The sequence below is a fragment of the Halichoeres trimaculatus genome, unplaced genomic scaffold (genome assembly GCF_033239565.1).
Source record: "Halichoeres trimaculatus isolate MK-OKI-2021-1 unplaced genomic scaffold, fHalTri1.1 fHalTri1_scaffold_22, whole genome shotgun sequence".
NCBI classification, from domain to species: Eukaryota; Metazoa; Chordata; class Actinopteri; order Labriformes; family Labridae; genus Halichoeres; species Halichoeres trimaculatus.
Genome location: NW_027437200.1, coordinates 826,661 through 835,740, shown reverse-complemented (window position 1 = coordinate 835,740; position 9,080 = coordinate 826,661).

The following is a 9,080-nucleotide window of genomic DNA, read 5'->3' as shown; positions in this document are numbered from 1 at the left end:
GTGGTGACTTATTTTCTTGTCACAAAGTAACTGAAACTCCTTTGACTTTTGTGTTCGGGCACGTCGTTTGAATCTGTCACTCTTGCTCTTTAAAGGGGAGAGGATGCTGAACGGTGAGGTGCTTCATCGTGTTTGTAGTGTTTCCTCCGTGTATGTGTCCGTAGTAAGCTTTACAGACGGGCTTTGATACGTGTATTAGCTTATGAAGCCGCCCCGACTGTCGGCTTCATAAGCAGAGAAATGCCAAATTTCGCTCTATGCACTGGCTTTTTCGACAAGCTGCAGCCGGTTCACAGAGCGCTGGAAACTTAGAGCCATGTCTGTAACTCCTTCTGTACTTTTGCATCGAGCTTAAGAAATCTAACTGTGAGTTTGTTAGCGCGAGACCGGATAATTAGGATGCACATTAACAACTTTGTTGGACTGAAAACGGCCAAGCATCAACACGCGAAGCTAATACAGGCTCACTGTCTAACTTCACATCAACTTTGGAAAGAGAGCAAGTCTTCGCCCACTCCTCAGAGAGGAGAGAGGACCCAGAATCACAAGTTGCCTGAGCCAAAATGTCTCTGATTCAGACGAAAAAATTGCCTTGAAGTATCGATACTTAAAACACGTATTGTTTACTTTTTGAAAACGGGGAGTATTGATACTTTCTCAGTATCAGTATATCGTGCAACCCTACTGTTAGTAGAGCTAAATATGGCCGGCTACTAAACTGCAGAACAAACTTGCAACGTTAGCTTGTTGTCATGTTTTCAAAGCATAGCTCTACCTAACTGTTGATAAAAACCTTACCTCGTGGCATTGGATCTGGTAAAAAGTTGTCTTGAACAAAGAAAAGTTGTGTTAAAAAGAAGATCTGATCTCCATTCATTTTCAAAACAAACACATGCCTAGGTCCTCGCAACAGTGTGGAGCAAATGCTCATGGGAAGCGTAGTCTTAACTGCTAGCTTTTAAAGAAAGTCCTCACAGCTCTTTCAATCAAATCTCAGAGTTTTGTACGGCGGTAGTAATTACTGCAAGAAATCATGAATGTACGAAAAAGCTGACAGTGTGCTGTAGAAAATGGCATAGATAGTGCTGCCCATGGTTCCTCTGTTACATGTTAGCACATGTGAAAAGCAGCAAGACAAGCAGAGCATCCAGTCCATTAACCTTTAGTGGTTTAAGATACAAACAGGAAAGGAGACACTGACACACACTGAGGGGGAAGCGTTGAGGAGCAGAGGTGGTTGTGGAGTAAATTAACCAACACACACTGTTGTCAGCTCTTGTACAAAGAATAAAAGCCTGAATGTAGCACACAGGCGCTGATATAGGATCAGGTGTCACCGGTTTATTAAGTCAGAGCCAGATAAGCCGGCTGGAAATGAAAATGTTTGATCTAAAAATTGAATTGTCCCTGTTTAAAAAAGGGAGCTGACTAAATCTGTGGTGGCATGCTAAGCCTGGAGATAATTTTCTAATAAAGATGGCAATTCATCCTCTTCCTTCAATCAATCAGGCTCACCTTGGTATCACAAACACTCTGTGGGATTATGAGAAAATAAAAGCATCCTGTAGTGAAGAAAATAACATCCAGAGAGTGCTGTCAGCCTGCTGTCAGATCACCACACATCACTGAATTACACTTACTTTCACATCATTGCCTGACAGCTGGAGACCTGATTCAGATCCACCTGGACCCTGTGGCCGCTTTGCAGAAGAACTAAAGAGCAGCAGAGTCAGAGTCCATTACAGTGATAATAGACTCAACATATTATCCCAAGAAATGGCGAGTTTATTAAAAGATGAGGAACTTAAACATGAAATAAACTCAGATTTAGCAGGAGCTCTGCAGTTTCTTCAGACTAGATGTACATTAGCCTTGAGGCGCTCAGCGTCCTCTCTGCAGACCTCAGTCTGAGTCTGGAACAGATGAAAGACCTCTGCCAGCGGGAGCAGCTCTGCTTAGGGATCAAACAGAGATTTAAGCTACACATCAGAGGAATTAAAACAATCCTGAAGTCTTCATGACGCCTATGAGGAGTGGTCAGGACATCTGAATGTTGAAACTGTCTCTGGGGTTCCATGTTTCATACAGTTCAACATTTTCCCACAAACATCAACTTATTTATTGTAACAACAATAACAACAACAAAAAAAACCTCACTAAAAACCAAACATAGCATGGTAGATGTGGTGTATCTTATACTGTAACACAGTTTATTATTCAACACTGTGTCTCACATTATGAATCAGTTGAATCAACTCTTTTCGTACGGTTTGTGCTATACTGTGCTAAACCCTGCATTGGATTGTTTTGCAGAGGTGTACACAAGGAGGGGGTCCAAATGTTAAAAAACACAAGCTGAAGTGCTCTAGGGGGCCAAAACATGCACTATATATCCTCTTGTGAACCCAATTGCACTAAAGTGCCCTCTAGGGAGCAAATACATGTGCTTAAGTGCCTTCTCAGGAAGCAAAACATACTAAAGTTCCCTTTTGGGAGCCAAAACACATGCTGATATGCTCTCTTGGAAGCCAAGGCATGCTTAAGTTCCATCTTGGAAGAAAAAAATATGGTCTAAGGTGCCCTCTTTGGAGCCACAACATGTGCTAAAGTGCCCTCTTTGTGGCCAGCATTGTTTTGTATCATAACATATTATATTCTAAAGCAGGGGTCTGCAACCTGCCGCTCTGGAGCCTCATGCAGCTCTTTGACTCCTTTGCAGTGGCTCCCTGTAGCCTTAGAAAAATATTATTGAAATAAAGATGTTTTTTAAATTTTCTTACAGAGTGTATTGGTGATCTACAGAAGCGCATTGCATTCACTGGATAAAATAAATAGACACCTTATCTTGTAATTACGAGATTCTGATCTCGTAATTACGAGAAAAGATCTTGTAATTACGACATCAGGATCTTATAATTACGAGATCAGGATCTCGTAATTACAAGAAAAGCAAAGGGGAAGTTTCTTCTTCGTGGAATATAGTACGAGAGTACAGAAGCTTAAATCCTACTGCAGTGATGGAGCTGTCCCAGTGCTATTAGTGGCGTGGCGTGGGGATTTTGGTTTTTTTTTTGAGGAAGCCAAGTGAGACAAAGTCTCTAATCTGTATGATTTTTAGGGAGTGGGGTACATAAAAGACAATGTTGCGGTTTGTATATCGCTATTTCATGTAACGGAATGACCTGTTAGAGCGCCCAGAGAGCGCTCATTTTACTTACTTTGTACACCCACACATGCCCTTCACTCTCCCACCCTCACTCACTCATTCACACACGTACATTGTCCTCTTGACTTAGCTTAAACATCTTATTAATTCATTCAACCACCCACTTAAACACACAACCGACCGCTTCATGCACACTGCTAATGTGCTAACCTCCCTGATTTCATTCAGTGGCTTGATGATAACGATACTGTGATTTGATTGGTTTGAGGCCAAAGACGGGGTGGCTTCCCTTGACACAGTCTTGGCCAATCACAGATGAGCAGTGTCATGACTGCGGCCTCATCTGATTGGTAAATCATTTTTGTTTGTTTTAATTTTTTCACCAAGGGAAAAACAGAAAAACCACGATTTTCTGTCCTGGTTTTAAAAATGAAAAAACGAAAAATAATAAAAGATTGTGTCAAAATTGTTTGTGTGATATTTTGATATTAAATTTTAACATCTCTATATAAAATTAGACAAATAACTCACATTGAAGGTTTATACAGACATGTTCCTGAGCTTACAGGAAGTAACAGAAGTAACAGATCACTGACGATTCACTCCATCTTATCCGCGCATCTGCGCACTCCCATGTGTTTCAATGAGACAGTCGGTGCACAGTCTGCTGCTGTCTGATCTGCTCTCAGATAAACCAAGAAACATCAGAGAGGAGCTGGCCCACACGGTGACCCACTTTATGTCCTCCAATGCGCCCCGCTGTCCATTCTCCTGTTGCAGGGACAGCAGCTCTAACCGTCTCCGCTACCGAGTCTTTCCAGCACACTGTTTCCGCAGTGGCGGGGGTCAGTCAGATCGATCAGCCCTCAGCTGCAGAGCATTTAATGGCGAAAAGAGGCGGTGGTTGGTGAACACAGCGCTCGGCTGTGTTAAACCTACTCACGGCTTTTCCTCCCCTCTAGCATTTAGGGAGGCGTGGATGCGCCGCTCTAGGCACTGCAGGAAACTTGCAAAGTCCACCGGTCACACCCTGTCCGTGCGGCGAAGGCCGGCGCAGGGCAGGTGCGCCTGCGTTTGCGTCTGGTCTAGGAATTTAGAGCCCTGATCAAAGTCATGAAATTGATCAGGGCACATCTGATTAACCAAAGTGCTTCTGTGGTGTTAAAAGAGTCTTAAGGCTGACGTGAAGAGGGGCTGAATACCATGAATAAACCAAAAACATGCTGCGCAATGTTGGAGAAGTTCTCATAACACAATCGGATGATTGTGCGGATGAGAAATAAAGGCACGAAGCCGTTAAGCATGAAGTGAGCCATTATAAAATTACTTATTGGTATACTTAAATTCTCTTTTTCCTAAATGCAGCCTCTTTACTGATGAGAGAGCGCTGCAGAAGAGAAATTAAGGCAAAGCCGTTATGCATGAAATGATTCATAGCTCATGGAACAGGTGAAAACGAAGGAGAGAAAAAAACTTTATCATCTTCTCTGATGGTTTATCTGAGAGCAGATCAGAGAGATGCAGACTGCACTGTCTGTCTCATTGAAACACATGGGAGTGCGCAGACGCGGGCGGATAAGATGGAGTGGATCGTCAGCGATCTGTTAGTTAAAAAAAAAAAAAAAGCTCAGGAAGATGTCTGTATAAACCTTCAATGTGAGTTATTAGTCTAATTTTTATATAGAGATGTTCACATTTAATATCAAAATATCACACAAACAATTTTGACACAATCTTTTATTATTTTTCGTTTTTCCATTTTTAAAACCAGGAGAAAACCGTGGTTTTTCTGTTTTTCGCTCTCGTTTTTCAGAAACATTTCCCAGTGTCTCAAACCGAGAAGGTGGTTAAAACATAGAAACTGGGACAGTTCCATCACTGCAGTAGGATTTACGTTTCTGTACTTCCGTATTATATTCCACGAAGAAGAAACTTCCACTTTGCTTTTCTCAAAATTATGAGATCCTGATCTGGTAATTATGAGAAAAGATCTTATAATTATGAGATCCTGATGTTACGAGATCTTTTCTCATAGTTTAAGATCTTATCTCGTAATTACGAAATCAGGATCTCGTAATTACGAGATAAGGTGTCTATTTTTTTTTTTTTATCCAGTGAATGCAATGCGCTTCCGTAGTGATCAAATACATTGACACTAAATAAAATCTTGCGTTAACATTTTGTTGAACTAAATCTTCATCCCATCTGTCAATAAAGCCTGCCACCGCTCTACTTCACCTCCTACAACATCAACAGCCCACCAACTTTCCATGCACCTGTGGATAACCTCAAGTTTTACAGCCCAGGGAAGAAAACTACATCTACAAAAAGACTAATCTGGAAGAAAATACAGATTTTAATTTTGTGTGGATGGATACATTCAACTGTCAACTTGCCGGCTTTGTAAACATGCTTGATATGTGGCAAGACGAGAAACAAAAAGGAATTCACTGTTGTTGTTTTTTTATGTTTTCAAAGGTTTTAAATTTCAGTTTTTTTGTTTTGTTTTGTTTTATTTTGTTTTGTTTTGTTTTGTTTTACTTTTTGGCACATTTTTTAACATTGAATTTTATTTTTATTTTTTGCATTTTTTTTCAAAAAATATTTTTTGTAGTTCTGTTTTAAAATATTTGCAAATTTATTGTAAAATAAAAAAAGCTTAGACATCAAATGTTTTTTTTTTTTAAAGAAAAAAACTTAACTTGTTTAGAAAATTGTTCAGTAGATTTTAACTCCATATAGAATTTCATATATTTTGCGGCTCTGAAACATAGACTGTATAAAACATGGACATAGCCTCCACATTTGATATGACGCTGCCTGTGAGTCTCCTTTCTAACAGCTACACAGCGCCCGTCAGTTACGTGACCTGAGCTGTGTCTCTTTTAAACCCCTGAGTTAGACCAAAATTCACTCACCGTACACTGCGTGCAGATAGTGAAATCAGCGTATTAGACCCAAGCTGATTTTTGAACCAGGCTGTAAAAATGTTTTTAATGCTGTGAAAGTCTGTTTTTATAGCTGGGTGTGTACGTGACTCCTGTAGTGTGTCCCAAATCGCATACTTCCATACTCAAATACTTAAAATTTTGGCTATACTGCGTCAAATGAAAAAAACAGTATGCATAGTATGTGAAAAATGAGTATGCAAAAGTACCCGGATGATGTACCCAAAGCGGCCCGGGTTTTGAATATGCAGTTGTGGACACTCAACTCACTCATTTCCTCCTCTGGCAGCAATGGCAGAGAGCTGTGGCCATTTGCTCAGCACAGTGGATGTGGCTGCGCTGTATAAATGTAAGTTCTTAATGGTGTTTTTTACACGTGTTGTTTCCACCAAGCACCATCAGCTGTTGACGTTGTGTATGTGGTGTTACTTGTTTTTGTTAGTTTTGTTCCGCAAATGGTAGGCTATGCTAATGCTAGTTGAGCTAACAGCTATCTCGAATGCTAAAACTTGTTGGGCTAACAGTTACCGGGGCCCAAGCATTACCCAGTGAACCAGGCAAATAAATAACAAGCAGGTTGGACCCTGCACAGTGACTAGATGACCAGAAGCACCACTCAGACATTTAATTTGTGGATGTATTTTAACTGCCGCAGCGCCGCGCGTAGCTCTTTCAGTAGCCTCAGTCAGCTGCACCGACCCCCTTTAATGAACTCTACACCGCTGATTGAGATGTTGTGAATATAGGATTTTCGCCTCCGCTGTAGGGGACACTGATTAAAGGTGATGAGAGGGCTTGATCATTAGTAAATAATTGCTAAACACGGCTGCTATTATCTACATATAGCTTGGTAGATAGCCTGTGAATAAAGCCCGTCAGCTCTTGGGCTCTCTCTTCTGCATATTGTGTCTTTACTGTCATGTTTCTCCTTTGTTCGTTTGCTCTTTCTGGGGACTGATGAAGACACAAGGGGGCTGATAGCCTGGAGGGTTGCCAACACTTCCCTGTTTACAGGGACGCGGAATGCAGCCGTGACCGGCTATGAGTAAGTGAATGCTGAGGTTATCATGTATTAATATTGTTTTGATTTGTATTTAACTTTTAGTAAAAAAAAATCTTATCAGGGCTTTCATCACAGAGACGAGGCTGGAGGGGAGGGTCACCCCAGCCTTCATTAAAAAGAAATGGGAGAACCTTAAACAAAAATACAAGGTTGGTTCACTGTGTTGTGATCAATAAGTTCAGTCTTCATAATGTGGGCTCTCAGCATACAGTCATCATAAATTCTAATTGAATTTCTGCATTTTGCTGTCCTTCCTGCACAGGACCGAAAGACCCCAAAAACCGGGGTCAGCATAGAAGGGGGTGAGACCACTGCCGCATCCTGGAAATGGTACTCTCTGATGGATGAGGCAATTGGGGGCAGGCCGTCCATAACACCGCCTGTCCTCATTGCCTCACTGTCACAGGATGCAGCAGTTGCCTCAACCCCCTCAGTGTTCAGCCCAGAGGGGGACACCTCTACAACATCCACCCCAAAAAGGCGACGGGTGGATGTTGTGGAGGCTCTTAGAGACCTTAAAGAGAAGGAGGCACAGCTCGAGGCAGAGGGGAGAGAGAGGGAAGCAAGGCAAGAGGAGAGAGAGGAAAGAAGACGGCAGGAGGATTTGGAGCGAGAGGAAAGGAGAAGGAAGGAGGACCTGGAAAGAGAGGAGCGAAGAAGGCAGGAAGATCTGGAGAGGGAAGAAAGAAGGCACAGGGAGGCAGCGGCAAGGGAGGAAAGGTTTTTAACATTATTAGAAAAAATCATGAAAAATTAGATCTTTTTTTGTTTGTTTTTATGTCCTCTGTTTAGATGTAAATAGTTATGAGTTTAGAGTTAAGTGTTTTTTGTTAAAAATAAATGTTCACAGACATGACAAGGCAAGTGTAAGTGATTTTATAAAGAAGATTGAAAATTTTGCTTAACATTGACACAGAATGACAGTGCAAAAAGAACAGAACAAAAGGATATAAACCCTTGTTTGGTGCACTAAGACATCCTTTTATCCTGTTTGGTCTATTTCAAATCAAAACTTCAGCTGCTGTAAACATATATTTCTTATTTTTATTTAGATGGATTCATCAGTCTCAGCTAAGCTCAAAACAGTTAAATAATTTAAGTTTTATTGATTTAACCCCTTAAATGCCAATTTCATTAAAGATGTCATTAGTTTGTTTGTTGTTGTTTTTTTAATTAGAACCAGAAATTATAGCTTTACAATCCAATTAAAAATGGATTTGATCAGGGTTGAGTTGATGATGAGACTTAAGAGGAAACAAGTCAGAAATATATTTATCAGATTTGTTTTTTACAGCAGCTGAAATTTGTGGCATTGAAATTGCCAAATCAAGATAAAAGGTAAGCTAAGTATTGAATATACAGTGAACTATTTACATGATATTAGTTTTCGTCTATATACAATTAACTATTAGGCTGCTGACCCGGCCAACCTGGCGAATCCTGCACCCAGGTGAGGAAGGTCCTCCGCTGACGGAAGGCGGACCACCAGTGGGAGGAGCTCCAGAACCTTCCGGATGGTACAGTGCACCATGCAGTGAACTGTTGCCCGTGGGATGGTGAAGGCTCGGGCAACTACTCTGTCAGAGGTCCCGCTGGCCAGCCAGAAGAGGAAGACCAGGGCCTCTATGGTGGGCCCCCAGCCATGGTCCCTTTGGGTGCCGAGGGCAGCCATCAGACCCCCAAAGGACTCCCTGGAGAGGCGGAAGTCTAGCCGCAGGTCACTCTCCCCATCAAAGAATATGGCCAGGAGTGGTACTGTGGCATTAACCTGGCAGTACATCCTGGGGTTTGGAGGCTGGGAAAAGGGAGAATAATTTTTTTCTAAATAAAATAAAATGTCATTTATATTGATGGTGGTGTGTTTGTTACATTTTTTGTTATACATGTTAAGTGCTGACATAAT